The sequence below is a fragment of the Vicugna pacos genome, chromosome 4 (genome assembly GCF_048564905.1).
Source record: "Vicugna pacos chromosome 4, VicPac4, whole genome shotgun sequence".
Taxonomy (NCBI): Eukaryota; Metazoa; Chordata; class Mammalia; order Artiodactyla; family Camelidae; genus Vicugna; species Vicugna pacos.
Genome location: NC_132990.1, coordinates 30,540,453 through 30,554,213, shown reverse-complemented (window position 1 = coordinate 30,554,213; position 13,761 = coordinate 30,540,453). Strand labels below are relative to the sequence as shown.

The 13,761-nt window shown below is 39.5% G+C and overlaps 1 long non-coding RNA gene across 2 annotated transcripts in view; it reads right to left on the bottom strand.

The window, feature by feature from the left end:
• Positions 1 to 12,058, bottom strand: part of LOC140696030 (uncharacterized) — a 50,050-nt gene extending 37,992 nt beyond the window's left edge. For both annotated transcript variants that reach the window (XR_012071958.1, XR_012071959.1), the window contains exons 1-2: positions 11,804 to 12,058; positions 6,139 to 6,473 (exon numbers count right to left, since the gene is read on the bottom strand). This is a non-coding gene — a long non-coding RNA (uncharacterized lncRNA). The remainder of the gene's footprint in view (positions 1 to 6,138; positions 6,474 to 11,803) is intronic.
• Positions 12,059 to 13,761: the final 1,703 nt, after the last annotated feature.

Sequence of the window (13,761 nt, the reverse complement as noted above, 5' to 3'; positions counted from 1 at the left end):
AGTTCCCTGTCAAAATATTCTTTTAAGACTTGCAGGTTCCCCCTTATAAATTATACATAACAAACTAGATCAGCAGTGATGACCAACAAGAAAGGGAAAGATATTTGCTCCTCTGACCTGTGGTGACCTAGGTGTATTAGATTCTGAGTCCTGCTATAATCATTTACCATAAACTTAGTGGTTAAGACAATATAAATTTATTCTCTTACAGTTCTAGAGGCCAAAAGTCCAAAATGAGGCTAAGGCCCTAAAATCATGGTGTCAATAGGGTTTGTTTCTTCTGGAAGCTCTAAGAAAAATTCTACTTTTTAACCTCTTTTAGTGTCTAGAATCTGGCATTCCCTAGGCTCATGGCTGCATCACTCCAATCTTTCATATCATCACATGGCCTTCTCCTAACCCTGTAGCCTCCTGCATCCTTCTTATAAGGATATTTATGATTACATTGGTACCACTCAGATAATCCAGGTTAATCTCCCCATATTAGATTCTTAACTCAAAATTATTATGTTGAAATCCTAACTTCCAATACCTCAAAATGTGACTATATGTGAAAATATGGTATTTAAAGAGATAATTAAGTTGAATTAAGCAAATACTAACAGATTTGAAGGGAGAAATAGACAACAATACAATAGTAGGGGATCTCAACAGAGGATAGATCATTCAGATAGAAAATCTATGAGGAAGCACTGGACTTGACCTACAGTCTTGACGTACATATTCAGGACACTCCACACAACAGCAGCACCATACACATTCTTCTCAAGTGCACGTGGGACATTCTTCAGGATAGATCATATGTTAAGTCACAAAACAAGCCTTAGCAAATATAAGAAGATTGAAATTATATCATATATGTTTTCTAACCACAAAGATATAAAACTAGAAATCAGTAATGGGAGGAAAACTGGGAAATTTGCAATTGTTAAAAATTAAACACATGGCTTGAACAATAAATGGGTCAAAAAAAAAAGAAATGAAAAGGGAAATCAAGAAATATTTTGAAACAAAAATGGAAACAAAACATACAAAACTTATGGGCAACATAAAGCAGTTCTATGAAGGAAATTTAGAGCAGTAAATGCCTACATTAAGGAAAAAAAATTGATCAAAAGTAAATAATCTAACACTATACCTTTTGGAAAAGGTAAAACAAATTATGCCCAAAGTTAGCTGAAGGAAGGAAATAAAAAAGAAAGAAGCAAAAAATAAATGAAAAAGAGACATGAGAAGCAATATAAAATATCAAGAAAACTAAGGGCTGGTTTTTTAAAAGATAAATAAAATTGATAAAATTATGTCTGACTGAAAAAAAAAAAAGAGAGAGAGAGAAGACTCTAATAAATAAAATCAGCCATGAAGGAGAAGACATTACAACCAACTCCACAGAAATACAAAAGATCAGAAGATATTACTATGAACAATTATGTGCTAACAAATTAGATAACCTAGAATAAATGGATAAATTACTAGAAACATGCAACCTACCAAGACTAAATCTTGAATAAATAAAAAATTTGAACAGAACAATTACTAGTAGGGAGACTGAATCAGTAATCAAGAATTTCCCCCCAAAAAAGTTCAGAACCAGATGAATTCACAATTCACTGGTGAATTCTGCCAAACATTTAAAGAAGAATTAATATCAGTCTTTGTCAAACTCTCCCAAAAAATGTGAAGGGAAACAACACTCCAAAACTAATTTTATGAAGATGTCATTACCTTAATACCAAAGCAGACAAGAACAATACAAGAAAAGAAAACTACAGTCCAATATCCCTGATGAATATAGATGCAGAAATTCTCAATGAAATACATATCTGGAGAAAAATGGAAATCACTGTCTTGTATAGCATGGTGACTATAATGAACACTTTTGTGTTATATACTGAATAGTTGTTAAATGAATGATTTTAAATAGTAGTTTTCAAATCGCCACATATAGACAAAAATTGGTAATTGTGAGAGGGGATGGAAGTGATAACTACCATCATTAGTTATGATAATCATTTTGCAATATACATATGTATCAAATCAGCATGTTGTATTCCTTAAACTTATATATCTTATATATCAGTAATTATCTCCATAAATCTGGAAAAAACATTTGATAACATTATAAAACAAACAAATAACTGGTGTTGCCAAAGATGCAGAAGAAGTACACTGATAGTAGGATTGTAAAATAGTCTAATCACTTTGGAAAATAGATTGACAGGCTCTTAAAGAGTTAAACATTCACCTGCCATATTATCCTGCCACCCCTCTCCTAGGTATTTACCCAAGAGAAACAAACACATATATCCATACAAATATTTGTACGTAAATGTTCAAAGTAGCTTTATTTATAATAGCCCCAAACTAGAAAAAATCCAATGTCCATCAACAATGGATGCATAAACAATTGTGGGATATCTGTACAACAGAAAACTACTCAGTGAAATAAAACAAAGAAAGAACCATTGACTCATATAGTAACTTGGAAAAATCTCAACATGGAGAATTCTCAACATAACATGCTGAGTAAAAGAAAGCGGACTTAGAAAAAAGTGAACACATACTATGTGGTTTCATTTATGTAACTTGAGAAAACAGAAACTAATCTGTAGTGAAAGAAAGCCAGATTCATGGTTGCTAAGGAACTGGGGTGGTGATTGTGGGCAGAAGTGGGATGAAGGAATTCTAAAAGGGCACAAAAAAACTTGTGAGAGAGATGGATCTATTTGGTATTGTTATGGACTGAATGTGTCTCCCTAAAATTCGTGTGTGGAAGCCCTAAGCCCCACTGTGACAGTATTATTTGGAGGAGGGGCCTTTGGGAGGTGATTAGATTTAGACTAGATAATAAGTGTGGGTCCTCATGATAGGATTAATGCCCTTAGAAGAAGAAGATCTTGCTCTTTCTCTCTCCCTCTGTGTGTGTGTGTGTGTGTATACCAAGAGGCCATAGGTGCCAACAGTGCATTGGTGGCCATCTGTAAGCCAGGAGGAGAGCCTTCACCAAGAACTGAATCTGCTGGTACCTTGATCTTGGACTTTCAATCCTCCAGAACTATGGGAAATAAATACCTGTTGTTTAAGGCACCCAGTCTATCATTTTTGGTTATAGTAGCTCAAGCAGACAAAGATACTTACCTTGATTGTGCTGACGCTTTCACAGGATCATAAATATGTGAAAACTTACCAAATTGTACACTTCAGAATACATTCAGTTTATTTTATGTTAATTAAGCCTTTATAAATCTGTTAAATCATAAAATTGTCCATATTTTTACTGCATGGGTGTTTACATTTTTCAGAAGTCCTATTGTGAGGTTAGATGACCACTAGAGACATTTAGTGACTGCAGGTTGGCAGTGAGGAGAGGTATGTGGAACAGGCACAGGAAGCAGATCAGAAGCATGTTAGCTAGTGTGAAATGTAGTTGCTATGCAACCAGATCCTCCAATTTATATTGTGATCTGACTACATAGGCTGAACTATTGTCTTCTGGTCCTTTAAACTAAAATCCCGTGATTATTTAGACATTTCTGTTAATGAAGAAAAGAGACAATGAAGCTTTGAATCACAGAGGTGAAGTGTACTCTTCAACCTCTTTCTCCTGGAATCCAGTACTAAAGAATACTAAACATTTGAAAAATTACATTGTAGGAATAGAGAAAAATGACCTTAGAGTAGAAAAGTGGGTTCGATGCCCTACCTCAAGGCCATTTCTTAAAAAACCTTCGTAAAGAAAAAAAGTAGATTATCCTTATCTTAAAGACCACCAGCTTTTTATGTTTCCTAACAAGAAGGACAGAGCAAAGTCAGTGGAAAAGGCTTGGCCTGGGATTTCTACATCTCTGGGTGTCCTTGGCTAAGTTTCTTGGCTTAAATTAAGTTACTTCATATAGAAGGAGGTTGCACTGGATGATTTCCCCTGCAATTATCTGTTTTAATTATCAATAATCTAACGGTGAAATGAGTTAGGAGCTTGGAGGTGTTGTAACAAGCCCATACCTGGTGTTTGAAAGCTTCACTAGTAAATGTTTGACACAGCCCTGCTCTGCACACTTCACCCCACGTTCTTGAGACTGCTTACACTGCACTATCCTCACATTATTTACATTTTCAAATGCTGGCCAAGTTTAAGAACAGTAAAATTGGATTCGTTTTATATCCAGTGTATTTAATGAGCCTTCTCCAGTATAATCATTATAAGTTACAATAGGACAAAATGAAAATGATTCTCGTGTTGGAGAAGTTGTTCATCCGTTTTGAGAGAGAACAGATAATTCCAGTCCCCTTTGAACATCTGAACTTTTTTCCTTGGGTAAAATAAAGGACATTCCCAGAAGCATTAACAACACTGGTTTGAGGATATACCAAGTTGCAAGGCTGAGGAGGTAAATCTGAAGATTGGTTTTGGGAAGGAGAGTCTTGGTTTCTTTTCTTGGATGCACCATAAGGATGTGTCACCCTGAGAGCTCAGACCCACTTTCTAGCATCCCTATACACAGTAGTTTCAAGGAAAATGATAAAGCTCAGGAATATGCCAAATAAGGATGATGTGTAAAATTCTTGAAAAGCACTTTACTTATTTTTAAGTGAATTGAGTTATCCCAGATGCGAGTGCATGAAAAGTGAATGGAATGGATTATCCAATTTTTTTAGTGAATGGGTAGTCCATTCCATGCCTGGCAGGTGTGTGTTGATGGAAATGAGGCATCCACCCCACCCCTCCCACTTTGCACTTCCAGCCTAGCTACAACAAAGTGGAGGAGAGATCCTTCCAGAGCTCATGACGATAAACAGATTGCTTGCCTGATGCAAGGAGTGTTTAATAATGCAGCATCGCTGGGACTGACTGTCCCCCTGACACAATGCTGGCCTTTCCTTCAGGATATTGTCAGACTCAGTCTATTGTCCATGCACCAAACCTTCCGACACCTATTGTTATAAATGACCCTGCTTTTTTGATGCCATTCATCATTTCTATAAATGGAACAACTCTTCCTCTTAACAGCAGATATTTCCTTCCTATTCTCACTTAGAATGTGAGATGGACAGTTCCTAATAACTGCAGCTATGTGCTGTGATGATATGCCATTAAGAGACTCAAATTTCACAATTAGATGAGATGAGACTTATTTAAAGAGTTTAATTGCCATCAAGAACTTCACTGCTAGACAACCTGCCAAACCCAGGTGTGACAGCACTAGCAGTAACAGTAGCCAAGGGGAATGAACAAATTCAAGTGACATCTCAATTTCTCTCCTAGGGGAAGTTTCATGTGGGGTGTGTGTGTGTGTGTGTGTGTGTACATACTTTTGGGTATGAAGAACTGATGAAATACTCTGTAAATGAGGGTACTTCCTCATTTATCTACTCATTAAATTGCATTTATCTCCCCATTGAATTGTCTCAACTTTTTTGAAGTGGTGGCGTTCTCTGTGGTGTATGTGTAGCTCAACAGTCTAGTGGATGACCTGCTGACTTCAGAACCATTGGTGGCACAATTCTAGTGGCCACAGGTACATGATATTGTGAACTGTGCCTCCTGCAGTTGTATTATGGCTCTGGCTGTCTTGATTCCTGCAGCCAATTTGATGCTGCTTTTCAAAAGCAGGCCTTCTCATAGAAAACAGTTTAAGGTCTTCCATGTCTTACTAGAAGCGCCTCCAGTGTCTGCCTCACCAGCTAGGCTTTTAGCTGTGACTGTGCCCCACAGTGATCAGCTCTTCCCCATTGCCTACCATGGTGCTTTTTTGTCTCCTGAAACAGTGTGTTGGTCCACCCACTATGCTTCCTGTTAACATCTGTTTGTTTTTTCCATAATGGGGAAGTGGGAAAGGAACTTTGCAATTAAATCCCAGCTGTGTACATTACTATGAGATCATAAACTCTCCAGTCTCAATTTCTCTGTCTGTACAATGGAAATAATTAGCACCAACCTCCCAGGATGGTGAAGCTGCTATTGTGGCTCTGTAAAGTGTCAACTTGGCTAAACTACACTTCCCAGAATTTCCTTCCTTGTATGTTTAGGGTGGACCACAGGAGAGATTCTTGAGTGTGTTTTAGAGGGTGAAAGCAGAGTAGAATTATAATCAAAACCATTTTTATAGCTCAAAGATACTATTGCTTATCCTGGCTCACCTCATCCACCAGGTCTGTAACTGCTCCCTCTGGTTCCTCCTTAAGTTTCTCAGATTCTTGGCCCAGGCTCTATGCTGAGTTCTGTGCCAAAGGGCTCAAGCTTCTGGAGGACACCCATATTATCAATCTCAGAGAAAGCAGCAACTTGCAAGCTTCAGCCCATTATCATGGGCTCTGGTTTGTAGCTTGTGCCTTCTGGCTCGTCCATGCTGTCCTTCACCTTATATCCATCTCTTCCTGCCCAGTGTGTTCCCTGTAGACTTCAACTTTGACACCAGATCTGGAGACAGCAGCTTTACTGTTAATCAGCTCCTGAAGCTACGTAACTCAAATTTCTGTAAAAAATCAGGGTTATATCTTTTAGTGGTTTAAGTGATTGAACCTTAGCTGACAGATAGGACATATATAGTGTAAAGTACTAGGATTACAGAAGGCATACAATAGTAGATAAATGGGTGGATGAATGGATGGATGACACAGACTTACTGGCCTGGATGAAGATGGAGAAAGTGAGGAACTTAAGTTTACTGAGCACCTACTATATGCCAGAAACTATGCTGTGTGTGAGGATACAGTTGCATAAAAGTCAGATGAAGTTCATTGTATTCATGACAGTTGCAGTTCGGTGGCTTTATTTATCCTTGTTGATAGCTTTCCTGGATTCCTGATGATAATCATTTAAAGGCAACATGGCATATAGATAATGTTGAGGTTATTAGAGAAGGCAAATGAAATATCCACACTTTTCTTTTCTTTTCCTACACCTTGACATCATATTTGGCTCATAGTATACACTGAGAATGAATGAAGTGTGCAACAGACCTGATTGGGTGCCAGTGAGGAGGGGCTAGCCACACTGACCAGATTCTATTCTCTTACTAATCCCTTCCACAAGGAACATTCTGACCAAATAGGGAACTCTAGATAGGGCTCTGGCTCTTTGCTGGCTGACATAATATTTTAGCAGATAGGCCATTTCATTGGCATAAGCCGGTTTGTGGTCTTGGGCTCTTCAGAATTTTCATCTCTATAGAGTATGACATTGACTTAGCCACACTTGTCTAACGTGTTGTGTGTATTTTATGTATCGGATATCCAGAGAAAGCATACACAGTGTAAGTAAGGTTCTGGTAAGGTTCTGCTGAAAATTTACAGCAAAACTACAGCATAGGCAGCGATAATCAACACAGGTGTCTGGAGTCCTGGAGGACCCCTGCTTCACCTTGTCTTGGTCCTTTAGGTTCTGAGTTCCAGGAAGATTCAAGAGGCCCTGGGGAAGAGCCAGGGCCTCAAATTGGAAGCATGTTAGTATTAGTAACTGATACAGATGAACAAATTCACACCAGCTCAGTATCAACTCCATACTCATTTGGCTTTTCCAACTCTAGGCACATCATTCTGGCTGCTACCAGAATAGTTTCACAAAGTCTATATTTCTAACAGTAACCCAATGATTTTATAAATTAGGACTTTTCAAAGCCATCCAAAGATTTGTTGAGAATCACTGGCCCTACACTTTGCAATACTATAAATTAAATGTAATAAAGTTCTAGCTTAATGTGGGCATCTTATCAAGAAAATAGTCTATCTTTTGGTTTAAATTTCTTCCGTCTGGGTTTAGATTCCATTGATACTTTTCTGGATTCCAATTGTTGCACACCATTGTGCTCCAGGATGTCACATAGTGGTTCTCATTCATCTCTGTCACAGACACACACACACCCCTCACCTTCCAACCCATGTGACTGCTTGGAGTTGTTCAGCTTACAGCTTCTGATAGAAGCAGTTCTTGGCCTGACTTGTGTAGTGTCAGCCTACATGTGCACGGCTTCATAGGGGGCAACAGAGGCAAGGGAATCTTCCTGCAGTTTTCTGGCACTCTTTCTCTCTGTATCTCCCTCTTTGCCAGTACTCTGCCCTCAAATCCCAGCCCACTCGACTTTCAGCACCTCTGATCTCTTCTCAACTCGGTGAGATGGTTGGACTCTGCTGAGCTAGCTCTACCTGCTCCACACTAGCAAGGTGCCTCCAGGAGGAAAGCCGGGGATTTTATGGGCTTGTGGTTCCTTTTCTCTCAGGGATCATGTCCTAGCCTGCAGGTTGCCTGTTGTCTGAAACCGGTTGTTTCCTACATTCTGCTCAGTTTCCTAGTTGTTTCTGGTGGGGTAGCAGGTCATGTCTGGTACTAGTAACTCACTGAGGTAGAAGCAGAAGCTCCGCCTTCCTGTGTGAACCGGGAGTAAGTACACAATGTCACTATTGCTGCTTCCTAATCTGGGCGCTCTCCCTGGGTGTGTGCACATCTTTCTCAACACACTATGGCAAAGGATGCTGTAGTTTAAACTCCCATTTTAGGAAAATGTCACTCCCTAATCAAATTACAAATTGAAAACTGCTTCCCTACTTTGGGAAGAAATATGGATGCTGTCATACTCCTGACTTCCTGTGGATAAATATCTTTGGACACTCACCCCTTTCCTGGCCCAGAGTGTGTGGGTGCTCAGTCTTTAGCAGTTTGATGCTAAGAGTCACATAAGCTGCAGGTCTCCATGTGTGCTCATAGCACATAGGGCTCAACACAGAAAGCCTTGTGGCTAAAGCTCTGTGTGTCTGGAAGCCTCTCACCATTGCCCTGGAGAGGACTGTGGGAATAATATTAACAACTCCTACCTGAGTATCACTTCTCAGCTTATAAAGACTTTTACATCACTATCTCACTGAATCCTCAAAAGTGGTCTGTGAGGTAGGCAAAGCAAGTAACATCTTCCAAATTTTACCAGAAAGGAACTGACAGTGAAGGATTTCAAAATTCTGCTTCATGTGGTTTCAACAACTTTATCCTGAGTCCTTTTAGGGCCATTTATCATGAGTGCACCTTAAATGATAAGTGCTTAATATGATTGTTAAATCATATAAAGTAATAGAAATCCAGTGTTGCTGTTTCAATTGTCTTAATTTTTTAAAAGAAGTAGTTTAGGCTAATTCAAAAGTGTGTTGCAAACGTATCCTATTCTTTGTGATTCAGTTACTCATGCCTCTGGGGAGTTAGGCTTTTCACATCATGAGGCTGTAAATCAAGCGCCACCAGGTGGCAGCTTAAACAAATTGCCAGTATAGCCCTTGGATTGAAATAAGCAACTCCAGCATGCCAATCTTAGAAGGTTTGGTGGTAGCACAGGATCAGAATGGCCAACATTACCACAGACATGGAATAATAACAAGTGAAGTGGGTCTTTTAGGAGACTGTGGATAAAACAATGCAGTAGATACCACTGGACTCCCTACCCAGTTCTCGTACCTTTTCTTTCCACATTATTCCCTAACTCCCTAGTTTAGGAGACTGACTCTCTGGGAAAGACATTTAATCAGTCAATGAGTCAATCAGTCAGTCAATTAATTTAACATTTACTGAGTACCCACCACATGCCAAGCTCCTTGCCACACTCTGTAGATGCAAACTGGAAAAGCAGATCTTAAGGGCGAAAGCTCATACGTCATTGTATCAGGTTTTGGCAGGTGGTGAGGAGAGGAAACCTCACTCTATGATCCTGTCGTGAGGGGATTTTTGACGCTTAGAGGTGACGAAGCTGTGTGCAAAGGAAATTGTCTTAAGATTCCCTCAGAGAGATCTAGTCCCTGGAGTCTGTAAACAGGGACACTTTAGTGTTCTTGTCAACTCCATGTTTGCAAAAAGAGAGCTTTAGGGGCCCTAGGTGGTTGGGAGAGAGTGCTGCCTAAAAGAAGACATCAAGGTGAATAATCTATCCCCACTGATGGGAAAGAAATCAGCCAATAGCAGAAGATAATAAATCCTTCTGTGTGAATGGAAGATTCTGATTTAATAATAACAACATTAATATTAGCTACCAATGATGGCATACCTAATATTGACCAAATATTATGTCACATATACCCACATACACGCAAGGTAGCTATTAGTATCCAGTTTTACAAATAGTAGCACTGAGACTCTTGGAGGTTAAGTTACTTGCCATAGGTCATAGACCTTGTGAATTTGAGCCCTTATCTATCTGACCCCAAATCTCTACACTGACCCTCCACTGGTAATATTAAATAATATTGAATGACTGTGTGCCTGCTCAGTGCTGATGTTTTAGCTGATACTGTATCTAACACTTAGTGATTTCTCCTTTTCTTTATTAAAAGTGTCTTCTGATGCACTGAAATCATCATGCTTTGAAGTGGGCAGTTAGTGTCAACCTGCAGAGCTGTCTAGAGCAGAGATTTCTCCCCCTTTCTGAGTGAGGAGCTTTTGAAGAAAAAAAAAAGGAAAATTCCCATAATGCACCTCTAGCTGTTTGTGACAAGAACATTGATACAGAAGTATTAAGTGAATAAATGTTAGTTTGCAGTAAAATGGAATAAAAGGAAGAGGTGAGGGGCAGGAGATGGTAGTGGGAGAAAAGAAGAGTTATCAGGCTATTTATATGTTTTCTGTGGCCTTCCCCTTGCTGTCTGGCTAGACTTGATCCTGAATAAGTAGCTTCAAGCACTGGCTGGTTTCTTGCCTTGCTCAGTATAAATACGTTCAATGGGCAGGGGAAAATGACTATTTCCCATTGCACTATTAGAAATTGAAGTCCCCGTATAACAGAAGCAATTTTTTGGTTCTGTTGAGCTGCAGTTTTCTACCTAGTGAAAAATAAAGACTGTGCACAATATATGCCCTGAGTATGACAATTTCAAGCTTTAAATCCTCAAAGAAAATTCACATTTCTATTTTTTCTATTTAAGGAGATATGAATATATATAATGAAATTAGGTAGAAATTACGAAATTAGGAAAATGGGAAATTAAACTAATTTGCTGCTTTCTTTATTCTATTTTGAGGGATTACACACACACACACACACACAAACTCACAGCTTTTGTTCAGCACAGGACAATGAAAGGAGGCTGGTTCGATTCACTTTACAGAAAGATAGAAAAACATCTTTAGACCCATGCCATTCCTACTTGTCTGCAGCTCTCTCCCAGGCCTTGCCTTATTATTCACGGCATAGCAATGATGCATTGGCAGGTGCAGAATCAGTTTGGGCCTTGTATTCTCCACTCAAGTGAAGGTTACTATTTGTCCAGAGGCTGATTTTTATTTAGGCCTCAGGCCTCCAGGCCTGTACTCATTTTTGTGGTGTATTATAGGAACTCCCTTCGGACAGAATCTAACCTGAGGGATTTCATTTTTGCAAAAGTCTGTGCTAGTACAGGGAAGGTGGCCTGGGGAACAAAGGGCCAAGGAAGGAATTGATGTCCACCTGGCCCGAGGGGGTGTCTAATTTATTCTCTTATTCTCACCATCTTACAACAGACATTTCGCATTAGGGACTGTGGCTGTAAGTCAAACATGCTCCCCACCTTCAAGGGCATTATAGTCTTAAAGGGAAAATGGACTTGAAGAAGAGCAATTTAGGTACCATCAGATGACTGCTGTAATATGGAAACAGGCAGAATTATGTAAAATATACAAGAAAGGAGCCATCAGCCAACCTCTTTTGCCAAAACCCTGGACATTCATTTCCATGAGTATTTCCTCTTCCTCCACATTTGTAGTTAACCAAGTCCCATCATTCCTAACTCACTACTGCCTCACAAACCCATTTAATTTCATCCATTCACACAATAGTATCTTCAGCAGGCTCCTTACCGGTCTCCCTGTCATGCTCAGCAAATACCACGTGCTTGTGGTTCCTTTCCTGAAACCCAGGCATTTCATGGGGCCAGTGCACCATCAAGATTGTGAAGGCTGTTTGTGTCATCATCTGAATTTACTCTGCTTCTTTACGTCTGTAGCTCTTTGGCTTCTTCCCCTTCCTTTTTCTCTCCTGTATTCCCTAATTCCAAATCCTTCTTTACTGTTCAAAATAGGTCATGTTTTCAACTATGAAGATTTTGAAGTAGAGGGAAGTCATCTCAGAGAGAGGCGGGGGTGGGGATGGAATCCATCTGTGAAAGTGGAATCTTTACAGAACACATCTGCCAAACAAAGGGTCATGAGCTGAGCAATTCTTAGGCAGGCGAGCCCAGGTGTGGGTGACCACACCAGCCCCACCGTGTGAACAAATGCGACAGGGCAAAGGTTTACAACTTGTGAAATCTGAGCGCCTTTCTCAGGGAGGACACTGACTTCTTGGACAGAGAAAGTATGCTATTAGGTTTAAAGTATATATGTATACATGTACATATTTTCCCCTCTTGGGCCTTATCAAAAAGACCATCTTTTTAAAAAGGTTTAAGTTTTTCCCAGTCCAAATTGGGGTTGTGTCTTAGTTAACGGTGCCCAGGGAAAGATGCCTGGCTGATCTTATTCTAAAAGTGCTCTCCGGAGACCCTCTTCGGAAAGTCCTGCGTGACAACAGGGCAAGAGACAAATCAAATCTCTGAGATCGTTCAAGCAAAAGGAAACATATTTTATTTACAATGTTACTAATAAATCCTTCCTACTGCATTTTAAGCTCCCCCTCTTTAAGTAGACAGTATGAAATCTCATAAAGCGGGTGTATATATGGTGTCACTGAACATGCATGCCTAGGAGACTCACCTGAACAGGACATCTGGGGAAGAGTGCAGCCCAAATGAACCTGGAGGATTCTCACCTCAGTACGACCTGCCATGGCTTTGCTGTCTCCCTCAACCTTCTGAATGTCTTTAGTTAAAGAAACATGCTGCCTAAATAAGCAGAGAGCAACCACTCCCATAAATATATTAGTTTTCTTTCTTCTTTTCTCTTACCCCTTCCTTTCTTCATCCATCCCTCTGTTGCTTCTCCTCTTTTTCAATTTTCTTCTTTTCTAGCTCTTGTCTTACATCTTTTCTCTTCAACTGGTTTTCTCCTTTCTTTTCTCCCATTTTTCTTTTTCTCTTACCCTTTTCCAGACATTCATTGAGAGAGGAAGAGGTTTATTCTTTAAAGTTTAAACAGGGTGGCTATCATTTTCTAGGCTCTATCATTCTAAAGCAGAGAATGTTGGCCCCTTTTGCGATTTTCTTTAAGTCTTTAAAAAATAATGGTCATAGGTTTAGGGTGATTCTGATGGTGATTACCTCTTGCTTTTGTGTTTTACTCTCTGTTCACAAGTTCTTACTTAGTTTTATTTAGTTTTTGAAACACTGTAGGACTGCCAGAGACAGCGTAGATTCTACCAGTCTTCCAGATCTGAGGTCACTAATATTTCTCAAACAACATCTGAGAGACAGAAGATAGCTAATAACACAGTTCAGGTTCATAAACACTTACGGACTGGCTCCTGTGTGTCAGGTACTATAGACTTAAAGAGGAAGAAGCTGCAGGCTTTGCCCTCCTAGGAATCCTCTGTTCAATGCAATATACTAAGTGGTGAACTATTGATATAAATGGAATGCCACTGGAACATAAAGGATTAATTATTGTTATATATATTTTTTGATGGAAAATGAATGTCTTTCACAAGGGAGATGAAGTGCCTTAAAGAGTGAACAGGATTTCTATGTGTTGGATAGGAAGGGCACTAACGCAGAGGGAACAGCCTAAATAAAGGAATGAAGTCATAAAATATATAGCGTATTTCTGCCATTGGTTAGTACGTGAGTGTGAAAAGGGTATGTGTTGATACCCTTTGGTGGAAG